Source organism: Dysidea avara, chromosome 1 (assembly GCF_963678975.1).
Source record: "Dysidea avara chromosome 1, odDysAvar1.4, whole genome shotgun sequence".
In the NCBI taxonomy this organism is placed as follows: domain Eukaryota; kingdom Metazoa; phylum Porifera; class Demospongiae; order Dictyoceratida; family Dysideidae; genus Dysidea; species Dysidea avara.
Genome location: NC_089272.1, coordinates 4,270,307 through 4,283,323, shown reverse-complemented (window position 1 = coordinate 4,283,323; position 13,017 = coordinate 4,270,307). Strand labels below are relative to the sequence as shown.

General features: G+C 36.7%; 1 long non-coding RNA gene across 6 annotated transcripts in view; it reads left to right on the top strand.

The window, feature by feature from the left end:
• Positions 1-13,017, top strand: part of LOC136253939 (uncharacterized) — a 21,521-nt gene extending 8,504 nt beyond the window's left edge. For 2 of the 6 annotated variants that reach the window (XR_010700182.1, XR_010700185.1), the window contains 8 exons: positions 860-924; positions 1,599-1,829; positions 1,881-1,945; positions 9,525-9,674; positions 10,564-12,114; positions 12,509-12,627; positions 12,690-12,790; positions 12,843-13,017. This is a non-coding gene — a long non-coding RNA (uncharacterized lncRNA). Of the gene's footprint in view, positions 1-859; positions 925-1,598; positions 1,830-1,880; positions 1,981-9,524; positions 9,675-10,563; positions 12,115-12,508; positions 12,628-12,689; positions 12,791-12,842 lie in introns of all 6 variants that reach the window. The other 4 variants (XR_010700186.1, XR_010700184.1, XR_010700183.1 and 1 more) reach the window with 4 other exon arrangements.

Below are 13,017 nucleotides of genomic sequence, written 5' to 3'. Positions count from 1 at the left end.
GATCATGGAGGTTTTGGGCTTTCTTGGCAACAACAAAAGAAAAAAATCACCCAAAAACCAGCCACACTTTTCCAGCTTGGCAGTATTGGTTAGACACAACCAAGCCCATAAATGTCTTCAATCCCTCCAGTGAAATCAAAAGAAAGTCAGTTTTCTGCTAGATAACTGAATTCCTGACTGGTGCTTCCAGCCAAGCATACAGTGTATCTTGATTGTTGGGCTTGTCGTTGCTTAAGCCTGAGATCTACTTTTCACCAACAGCTACAATGCATCGATTGTGGACCTGTTTTTGCCCTCCTTCGTGTTCCATTTCTTTTTCCACTACCATGTACATAGGTGCAGGTTGATTGGTGATATGGCTTCAGTGATTTATTTTTCATAGTGTGGCTGAATGATTACAGAGGTGCTTCTCCACCATCCTTTGTTTGTATCACTGTACGGGTGGAACATAGCTGTAAAGCAGAATAGTAACTTCTTGCTTTAGTAATGGACTAGCATTGGTACAGTACCTGCCCTACATGCAGGGACCACGTTATAGTAACCATCAAGCGTTAAATGTCAGTGCCATTCATGCCCTGTAGCTTGCAGGTGTAATTTGTAATTGGAAATTGGTTTATTGACCAAATTTCAGCAATATCTAAAAAACGACAAACACCATCTTACTCACTGGTCCCATACTTTGTTACATCCATCCAACCCAAAGCTTTCTGAAAGAAATATCCCTCCATCTTCCTTCTTCTCATATCGATGTACATATGGCCATAAGTAGGCCGTATTTCATCATATTATCAACTTTCTCTCAATGTCATGTTGCTTCTCACGTGATGGCAATTTATGTATGTATCATGATTGATTAAAGGTCAGACGAGCATAATGATGATACCAAGGCGAAAGGACACGAAATGATTCAGCACATCATAGCAGGTGAGTTCCTTGAAAGTTTACACACACTTAGGTAGCTTACTCTTTTCCAGTTAATTAGGGCTGCACCGATTCTAGTATCGGTATTGGTATTGGGCTGATACTGCTGTTTTCATGAAGTATCGGAATCGGCCATTATATTGTTGTAGATACCGATTCTTATCACGTGCAAGAATAAAATAACGTTCGTTTGTACTTGCTTATTTTGCTAGCACAGTGGACGCCTAAAAGCATCAAGTATAACATTAATAGCTAACTACCAGCAAAATTACTGATCTATGCTGACACCTACGTGTTAAAACGCTTTACTGAGAAAAAGATCGATATACTCTAATAGAACAGTCAATAACTCTAATAGAGCAATCAGGTAGAAGTTGTACAGTTCCAATTTGTTTTTTTAATTTTTTTAAATCAAATCCAGTTTTCTGGATTATGCAGGTTTAAGGATTAAACATTGTGTGACAATTTTAAAATGATGCAATCCAATCCCACAAATGTAATAAAATGCCTTCATCATTTAAGTTGGTTAGAAACCATGCCCTTAGAAACCATCTTCGTGTTTAAAAAAAACTTTGGTTTTTGAAATCTACACTGATCATTGTCTCTAGCCTACACATAATAGATACGAACTCTTGGTGAACGTTTAGTCTTACTAAAGTAATGTGATATTCCCACAGGGTGAAAAATAGACAGAACTATCGGCAATAGATCCTTTGCTGGTCGAACAGTGTCACTCCATATGTGGAGGATCACACAACATGTGGTTATCGTAAAGCCATTCATCTGTCAATGTGAGAACCAACTACAGCTGTGGAAAAGAACAATGATGGGACCCCTCCACCTTTTTCCTGCTTAATGAACACAGAATCCACCAACTAAAGGATTTACATGTAGAAAGATCATTAAGAGTAAGCTACTTATGCCTTAGACCATACTAACATATTTATGTAATGAAACAGGATGACTGGTGGAGGTATACTGGAAGCACATTCAAAGACCTTGAATTAGTTCATATCAAGAAAATGCAAGTCGTACTCACTGAACTGTGTACCTTTGTGTGTAAGAGTGTATGTGTGTTGGTGTCTACTATAAGAATGTAATAATGTTATTCTGAGTAGTACACAACAGAAGGGTCTGGGTTAGTTGTACTAAAATACAGTAATAGGATCATCTCTTTACAATAACATACGTACATGTGTGGATAATATTTCTACTGTATGAAGATCAAGTATTTTTCTTTGAAATATATTAATTTCTTTGAGGTGGAATTTTAACTTTTGTTCCATCTCATAAATGATTCCATAACCATGTGATTGCTGAAGTAAAGATTTGGCCTGTAATAATTTTACAAAACAAGTTAAAATGTAGGTATGTATGACAAGCCGTAACAAAAACAAGCATGTTAAACAGCTGTAGTTTGTGGCTTCTGCCGATCGGATCACTAGGTCCCATGCACTTCGTTTCTCATCCACACCTTCCTCACTGTTTTCCTCCCTCCATGAATGATTCTTTTGTACCATTAGTGGTGCTAGATGTAGCATTAACCCTTAAACCTACAGCCAATTCAAGCAGTAACTGAACGTGCATTGTCCAGTAAACTTGTTCCCATAGTGCAAAGTACAATTAAAGTTATCTAAAAACGTATGTGCACTGTTTATTTGCTGTTATTGTGTTTGAATGATCCCATCCTTCGCTGTGTTTGATGAGCCCAGAACTTCACTAAAATTATAAAATTCGCTTTTCTTGTTCCCATAACGATGCATAACTCAGCTGTCATCCTATTAGCATTTTCTTGATGTTATTTTGTTTGTCATAAGCTGGTGATTTGACTGATGTCTGTGTATCACATGATTATTAAATGGCTGACCTGTAGAGAAATAGTTTTAGCGTGAAAAGAAACAAAAAGAGTGGATAGGTTTTTTCAGAGGTTATCTGTCTAAACTGGCCATCATAAAAAAATCCCCACATGTGTACAAAGAGTGCAGCTGTTGCCTCAGAAAATTTTGTCCCTATGATGACCTGAATAGACAGGTTTAAAGACAGGTATATTAAAAACGTATTAGGATTAGGTCACATTTATGAGATGGTTTTATTAATAAGGTCATGAAGTACACCTAAGGACCTACTTGACATGGTCGCTATAAAAAGTGGTCTTATTATCGAGGTCATGAAGTATACTTTAGCTATGTTTGGGACCTACTTGCTATTAGGGGTGCAACAATATATTGATATACTGCAATATTTTCGGGTAAGTAGAATTCTAGGAAAACGGAAAGCGGGAACGGATACGACCAACGGAAAATGCCTGATGAAGGTTATCATGCCAATATACGGGTTAGATTTTACAGCATGATGCTTCTTTGTAACATTGTTGGACCCTCCGTACTGTTCCACTAAAACAATCACAACTCTCTAATAGAGCAGTCACCATCCATCAAAATACTCCAATAGAGCAGTCACAGAATGTTTTGCAAACCATGTATCTCACCAGTATTGAAAGCTTGTGAATCATTGTACTATAGCTGGCAACCCTCAGCCTCTTCATTGGAGTCACCTCAGCCTGACACATACTGTATCTACCACATACCTAACTTTTATCTTGACAAGGTTGCAGCCATACACCTTCTCACATCTTTATGTAAACACTGTCAATTAATTAGAATACTTTGTAAATCTCTTCATTCTTAATTGTTGAATGGTTTCAAGTATAGTTTTTTCAGTTTTTTAAATAGTGTTGATGATATAGCTAGTGTGTGTCATATGAGACCAGCAATGCACATCTTGGAGCTGACAAGCAAGCTAACAGCACACCTTATCATACATAACTCTTATCGGGAAGCTGCATGTAAGTGCATAGCCTATATAGACACTGTCTTCAGTCTATATAATTAGAATACTTCACAAACTTCTTTAAGCATGTTTCAGTGTTGAATCTTTTAAAATGTTTATAGTTTTAAAGGAACAGTTAACAGTCAGTGTTGATGACTTAGCTAGTCTACATACCTAATCTTTGCCAGTTAAAGTTGCTCCATCATTCACAGGTTTAAAGGTCCGCATAGTTTACGAAACATTCTTGACTGTTCTAGTAGAGTATTTTAATGCACAGTGACTGCTCTATTAGAGAGTTTCGATCGCTTTAGCGGAACAGTGCGAAAGGATCCAACAATGTTACAAAGAAGCATCATGCTGTAAAATCTAACCCGTATATTGACATGATAACCTTCATCAGGCATTTTCCATTGGTCGTTTCCGTTCCCACTTTCCGTTTCCGTTCTGTTCCCGTTTTCCTAGAATTCTACTTACCCAATATTTTCTATCACAATACAATACAATATGTGTGATGAAACACATTGATGTATTGTGTAATATTGCAGCAGGGTTGTAATGGGCTGTGGCTTGATTAGCCTATTCAGCTGCCACCCTCCTGGAGGGCGGGCATCAAAGCCACCAGAATGTAATTGTTGATGTTTTAGAAGCCACATATCGTAAACAAACAGTAGTACTGCCTACTTGTACTGTAATAACTGTTGTCCATTATAAGCAGCTTTTGACTGGTGGGTGTACACCACATGACACTATTGCTATCTGCTGTATCTTATGAAGCTTAATCCATGATATATTTACACAAGTATAGCATTTCAACATCACCAAAGGCCCTATTCCAAATATTGCAATACAGCAATATATTGCAATATTTTAAAGGCAATATGCAATATGGTATTTACCCATATTGTTGCATCCCTACTTGCTATAATGAGGTGGTCTTATAGAAGTCTTGAAGTACACCTTAGCTACGTTTGGGACCTACTTGACTGGTCACTACAATGAGATGGTCTTATTAATGAGGTCATGAAGTACATCTTTGTGACACGGCGATGTGGTCTTATTATTGAGGTAACTATGGTAAGTGAAAATCACTGGCTGGTTGTTCCATGATACATCTCCAAGATTCTTTGGTTACAATTGAAGGTAATCTTATTGTTGTATTAACTAAACCCACAATCAATAGTGAGAACTGTTTTTATAAAAGTATGCAGCCACTTGATTGGCATGATTCAACACTTGTAAAATCTTATTCATGATTTTTGGCAGTGTTTTCCACACAAGTGTAAAACACTGAATGGTAAACTAATGTTAACTCTTGTTGATATAATATATGTTGTAGAGTGGAAAACTTTTCGAGCTTAGACTCTCCTGTTGTGATATTTGGCTTCTGTAGTTTAGACCCATGACTGCAATATATCTACATTAAGTACATTTAACAATGTGTGTGTAAAGCTACACTTCATTTTATAGCTAGCCAACTTGCATACGTTTAGTTGCTTGTTAAGCATCGTCACACAGTAAAACACTTGAGAATTTATAGAAAGCCTTGACATTACTGTTGTTTGAGCAATGACAATATCTGTTGTAGCTCAATAGGAAGAAATGTGTGTAGCTACACATCTACATATCATATAGTGGAGGAAAATTTTCATGATTTTTGTGGATTGGCCACTATCCACGAAAAGTTTCCCCTACGTAGTTTGCAGTTCTATCAATTGTTTGACTATTAGTAACACAAGAAGCAAAAGTTTTCCACCTCAAAATTTTAAGAAGCAAAAATTTCCCATCTCAAAATTTTGGATTGTGGCAATCCATGAAAAATTTCCCTTCCAATAGAAACATGTTATTAGAAACCTAAAAACTAGTAACTATTACATACATAACACATTACTATTCCCAACACTGGTGGAATTTTAGATGCACTGGAACCTCTGGACTTTTATTACTATATAGTGGGTTCTTTGCGAAGCAGAAAATTTTGCAAAATGTTAATTTCGAGGAGTTCATATTTCGAAGTCAGCAGGTGGATTTCAAATAAATGGAATACGCATAATTGCTAACTGACTTTCCGATGGAGTAACCTCCTGGTGAGAAGACTGGTGGAGTCTTGAGTGAAACAAATTGTAACTGGCCATCTGTTTAATCATGCCTATGCTAGAATTACAGTAGACTGCTTAATTTCCAACAACGGCAGTTCTTGGATTAATGATAGTGATTAACTATTACAGTTACTAATATACAAGTGATTACATGTTCATGCCAAAATGTTTTGTTACGTGAAGGTTTTAACTTTTATTTTAAAAGGGCAACAGGTATTGGGAGTTTATTTTTGAGCCTCTTCGAAATATCTGAGAATATACCCTTTAAAAGTATCTTGCTACAAGGTATCTACACCTCCATTGTGAGGATAGCCAAAAGTAGTCATGTGGCTTGTAGTCTGTTTGTTGACAATAATGAAGTTTGGATTAGATGAAACATATATACCCATGGATGTATTATTCTCCAGATATTATACTCTAGAGAATACAGTACGAAAGTGCTAGGAATGGTTGCTGTTAGGTTTATTCTACTAATAATAACTACCTCTTGGTTGCTAGGTGATAATACATTTTTACAACCCAGGGGAATGACCACATTTTATTACAGGCCTATATGCACACCTTGTAGTCTTCACTTTGTAATTCTTTCAATCGACTGTTATTTGTGGACTTGCAATCAGTAGATTGATGGATAACTTTACCATAATATTATATATTAGCATAGTTTCTTAGATAAGGAAATTTCTGAGATATGGAAATTTGTACGTACCAGACTGCTCAGATAAGAGAGGTTCCACTATTGAGTTACTTTTTAGGAAGCCATATAATGTAATTTAATACTAGTAATAAGAAATATTATGTAATGAAATAATAATATTAACTAACCCACATTATTACATAACTGTCTATAAGTTAGTTAGTAAGCTAGTGAGTAATACTACAGCTAGGTATGAGTGAAGTTTAACCATTTATAGGTATACGAGCTGAGCTAAAGGTACAGAAAACAACTAAGTTGGTAGTATGACGGGGACTTATAGTTGTCTAGTTGGCTATAACTTGATGTAATATTAAATTAAGTTAATTTTCATTTGGAGTAGCAACTAAATTATTAAAGTACTATATTATAATTATTAACACTTTACAGTGACCAGCACTGAAGGTCTAACAGCAACATGTGCTGCAGCCTTAGGATTACCTAACCTACAAGGACTTAGACCTAGTGACTTAATAATAATAATAATAATAATAATATGTATCATACAGTACACCAGTATCACCCTAAAACCAGTCTCATTTTTCTTTCACAACAGTTTGGCAGGTGTACTCAATGCCAAAATGTCTTCAGAGTGACCATAAATCCTTACAAAACGTTTTATGAAATTTTAATGTCTCTATTCAGCTGAATTTTCTTCTAACTGGCTGCCTGATGCCTCCAGCCAAGGCTACGGACTTGATTTCTTTATTGTTTGATGTCACTTTGTCCCGGGATGTGACTTTTTGCCAACCATAGCAGCTACAGTGCACGCATGCATCATGGACTTGCCTTTGTCCTCTTTTGTATCCTGCTGACAATGCAATGTGTCAATTTGTAATAGTGTAATATGGCTTCCTTGTGGCTGTGTTGACTAGCTATCATGTTAAACTCCCATACTTTTTTAGTAAGTGGATTGATTGCAGACACTTCTCTTACTATTGAAGCGTAATTGCTACTGCACTTTTCAGTAATATTGATTTTTGGGGCATGTGTTCAGATGCAAAATTAATTTTATGGCATGCCTGGCACTATTCTTTCTTTTGATGTGCCTATGGTTTCTTTCTAAATGATAAGAATGTGGAAATAGTGATAGCATTCACTAGCACACTAGTGTTGGGTGACATCAAAGAATACCACACGGTGGGTTTTTCTCGTAGACAAATTTACTTGTAAAAATGAATTCCTTGTAAGGGAACTAGCAACTGATCAAGGCATTACAGATAATCAACAAGCTGTTGTGTGTGTATGTACATAGACAAGGATCTGATTTGTGTCAAATGTTCCCAACATAATAGTTATACAGGGGCTATAAACCTCACGATGAACAACACTCCACTTCACTGATGAAATATGTCATGGATTTTAATATTGTGAAGTGCCTAAAATGTGTTCTCATTAAGGCTCAAACGATTAACTGAATATTCGGATTAATATTTGTTTGCTTTGTAGCCGAATAATAAAACTAACAAACGATTATTCGCACGTGATCATTTATATGGTGACACGTGATTAGCTGCCAGTAATTAACAAAGCTGAAGAAGATGCTAATGAAAGTACTAATAAGGAAAGACTATGGGGATAAAGTGAAGAGTAGTAATAGAATTAGGTAGCATGTAGAAACCTGTTATACGATAATCAAAATGTAGTTATAAATTGTGCTAGTTCTTCAACCTTTAAAATGCTCGTCAGTGTTGGGGCATTACATAACGGTATTACTTTTTGCAGCAAAAATACAATGCATTACTTTTCATGGGCCACCACAAATCAGCTGGAAAATTGAATCGTACAAGTGAGAAATTGTGATGATACGTAGCTACTTGTTTATCCTGCATCTTTATTGTAGAGCATTTACATCAGTAATATGTAATAGGTTATTACTGAAAAAGTAATGCGTTAACTTAATGTGATGATATTACTTTTGCATAGTAATGAAGTAATAGCTTGTCTTCTGACTAACAAGAAATAGCCTTCTGACATAGTACACACTATACTTGGGTTTCTGAGTCTGACAATTTTATTTGACATGATTAAATGTCCACTAATATAGCTGGAGGTATAAACGACCTCCTTTGTTTCCTTGCTTATATTTTTATGATCCTTTCTCTAGTATAAATTTCTACTATGTGTTTGCTTAAAGTTTTTTGTAACAATCACTGGTGAACCACACATACTGCATCAAAGTAAAGAATGATGCCAGTCAGACATACTGTTGTTTCATTTGTTCCACATTACAAATGAAGAACAGTACAAGAAATCAATCCATTCACTACAGAAATTGCGATTAAACACTTACTCTGACAATTAATTACTGATAAGCAAATGCTACTTTGCTTCATTTTCAGGCGTGTTACCAAAAATTATAAACAATTCAGCAGAGTGTTACTACAAGTCAACACCTTTGAGGTAGGGGAGAAAGAGATGGGAGGTGGACAAAGGTATGTAGAACCATGACGCATACACTGTTGCTGTTGCGGTTGGCGAAAAAGTACATCTCGAGCATCGAGCAGTAAAGAAATCAAGCCTGTAGTATTAAATATAGTTGAGTTATGCTTGGCTGAATGCATCAGTTAGTCAGTTAGTAGAAAATTCAGTAGGAACTTGTTGAGATTTTGGGGTCACTCTGAAGGCATTTTTTGGGCTTGACCAATACTGCCAAGCTGTAACGAAGGAAAAGTGAGGCTGTTTTTGAGGTGATACTCTTGAGTGAAACCTCCATGATCCCTACTATACAGTACTAGTAGTACAGTATGATATTACTAGTAACTGTAACACATTACTTTGGCTGATAGTAACAAGAAAAAGTATATTGCTTAAAGAAGTGATCCCAACATTGCATTGGTCGTTCACAATTTAATTTTATACATGTGTTTGAATTACGCTTGTGTATGTTCCTATAAGGGTTTGATTAACCTTGCAAACTGCATGAATTATTTTTTGCTTCAACTTATATAGGCTGCTACATACATTGTGTACTTGTCTTGCAGTTGATTTAGTGTGACATGCTACCAACTAGTAGAAGCTGGACACAACCTAGATGTTGGATGATGTACTACTAGTACAACTAACAACTGTCAGTAGTAAACCGGATGGATCAAAGTATCACCTGCTTCGCAGAAGATACACAATTATTTATGGTCAGTTGCTATGCTATTCGTCTGTACCTACTGATGAGAAATTAAAAATTTTAAGACTGTGTTGTATGGTAGGGATCATGGAGGTTTGGGCTTTCTTGCCTAAACAAAAAAAATCACCCAAAAGCCAGTCGCACTTTTCCTTCATACGTAACAGCTTGGCAGTATCGGTTAGGCATAACCAAGCCCAAAAATGTCTTCAGAGCAACCCAAACCCTCCAACAAGTTTCTATGAAATTAAAAGAAAGTCATTTAGCTGAGTTTTCTCCTAGATAACTGAATGCCTGACTGATGCCTCCAGCCCAGCATAGACTGTAACTATAGTTAACATTATGGGCTTGACGTTACTTAAGCCTGAGCAGAGACAAAATATTATGTTTTGCAGTAGACTGGTCATAATGTCCTGTCATGTGCAGGCTTGACCAGTCATGGTAGGACATTTCAAGTAAGAGTTAGATTGTACATGGTTTTTAATTCTGGTATCACATCATTCATTGCTCTTGTTGTGAGCTACTGTAACATTGCTAATTGAATGGGAGCAGGCCTAGGCCACCTCCCTTGGGTTGTAAGAATGTAGTGTTTCCTAGCAACCAAGTAGTGGTTATGATTAGCAGTACAAGCCATAAACCAAACTGACAAACTGTATTCCTTAGGCTCCATCCCTTTTCTTTTGATAGCTAGGACATTATGTCTGTGCAAGCTGAGTTATGGTCAGACACAGAGGCTGTCTGGTGACTGACTGTTATATTTGTCTCTGCTTTTCACCGACAGTTACAATGCATGGACCATGGACCTATTTTTGTCCTCCTTTGTGTTCCGTTTCTTTTTCCACTACCATGTACATAGGTGCAGGTTGATTGGTGGTATGGCTTCAGTGATTTATTTTTCATAGTGTGACTGAATGATTACAGAGGTGCATCTCCCCACCATCCTTTGTTTGTATCACTGTACGGGTGGAACGTAGCTGTAAAGCAGAATGACAACTTCTTGCTTTAGTAATGGATAGCCAGGACACTTTCACTTGATATTTTTCTGGATTAATTACAAAGACACTCCTGTGACTCCTCGTGCTGTTCTTTTTCATACTCCATAATGACTGGATCATAACTGAAAGAGAAGCAGAATGGCCAGTGGGTATGGTTTACCATTAATCCATTATGTTGTAAGAAATAATTAAATTCAGGGCAATCAACAACAGTCAGGCAAACAAATGTATGTGGGTTACTTTATGGGCTCATTTTTCACAGCCTATAGTGTAGTTCAACACTCTCCCTCCCCATTATACACTCTTAACAAAGCTAATTTATGCAAAATCTGTGTAATGTCGACACCTTGGGGCTATCCGTCACTATTCAGTGAACTGGAACACTGGACTGACATATTTTTAGTTGTCGTGCCTTATTTTACTCAGTCTCTCTAGTTAAGGGCTCTTAGGGAACTTGCAGCCCGCCAATGGAATATGCGAAAACCATCTTTCAACAGTTTTGCTACTGTTTGTTATGCTACAATACAGCACTTTCTCCTTACCTAGTGTGTAGTAATGCTGCAGAGAATGTGACAGCAATAGACTCAATCTTGTACGGAGGATATCATCCTACATAGCTGGCTAGTTGATTGCTGGTTAACTGTTGCTGTCACATTCCCTGCAGCATTACTATACACCAGGGTAAGGAGTAAATGTATGCTGTATAGCGGCATAACAAACAGCAGTGAGATTATTAAAGGTTGGGTTTTTCACTTATTCACTGCTTGTATTCAGCACTTAGTAGCAGGCTGTAGGTTCCCTAAGGGTCCTTAACAGCGATACTCAATGAACCCAGTCATGGAATGTATAAAATATGTCAGTCCAGTAGTCCAGTCCCTGAAGTAAGTAGTCCAGTCCACTGAATAGTGCAGTGGCTCCAATAGTGCCCTGAATATTAAGTCCAGCTCATGTACTTTGGGACTTTACCGATAAGTGTCTGGATTTAGAATTGCAGTAAGTACGTATAAATTTATAGCAGTATACACATTTGCTGTTAATGCTAATGCTCCTGTAGGTGATCTGTACATTTTACGTACATCTGGGCTTTTTAAAAAAGAGGAAAAGCCATTGATGATGCAACCTGCAAAAAGAAGCAATTGTGTAAAATTAGCGATCATTAAAATTTGCAAAATTTCAGTCCAGTGAGATGATTTGGTATGTGAGAAATTTCTGGGAAGTACATGTGTCGTATAGTGATGCACCGATTAATTGGTAGAAAAATAATCGGAAATTGGTTTATCGTCCAAATTTCAGCAATATCTAAAAACAACAAACACCATCTTACTCACTGGTCCCATACTTTGTTGTGTCCATCCAACCCATTGATATATAGATATCACATGATTGATTAAATGTCAGACGAACGTAATGACGATACGAAGGTGAAGGAACACAAGATGATTCAGCACATCATAGCAGGTGAGTTCCTTGAAAGTTTATACACGGTTAGGTACATAGCTTACTCTTTTCCAATTAATAAAGTCTGTTTTACTAAGAGATCGGATGAACGCTTCATGAGGTATGCCCACATATCTAAATTGGTTGTACATTTCCAATTTTTATTTTTGATAATCAATCTCACTAATGTAACAAAATGCTCCCATCATTTAAGTCAGTTAGAAACCATGCCCTTTGATCTTCATGTTTTAAAAAAAATCTTGTTTTGCTTTAGTTTTTGAAATCCACATTGATCATTGTCTCAAGCCTACACATAACGATAGTGTTGCTGAGTGTTTAGTGTTTAGTCATACACTAAACACTCTAAGACTTGCTGAGTGTTTAGTCATACTAAAGTGATATGATATTCCCACAGGGATAAAACTATCAGCAATAGATCCTTTGTTGGTTGATATCAGCCCAACTGTGTCACCCCATATATGGATGTAATGGAGGACACTTGTGATAAACGCGTAATGCCACTCAGTTGCCAATGTGAGTTCATACTGAATTTAAATTTAATAGACAATTTATACTTATATAAGAATCAACTACAGCTATTGAAAAGAACAACGATGCCGCTATGATGGGACTCCTCCTGAGAACACAGAATCCACCAGCTAGGAGATTTAGAAAGACCATAAAGACATCATTAAGAGTAAGTGATTTATGCCTTAGACCGTGATTACATATTTATGATTATGAAACAGACAAAAGGACGACTGGTGGAGGTATACTGGAAGCACATTCAAAGATTCCTTGAATAATTCATATCAAGAAAATGCTAGTAGTACTCACTAAACTGTGTACCTTTGTGTGTAAGAGTGTATGTGTGTTACAGTGTATGTGTGTTACAGTGTCTAATATAAGAATGTAATACTATTA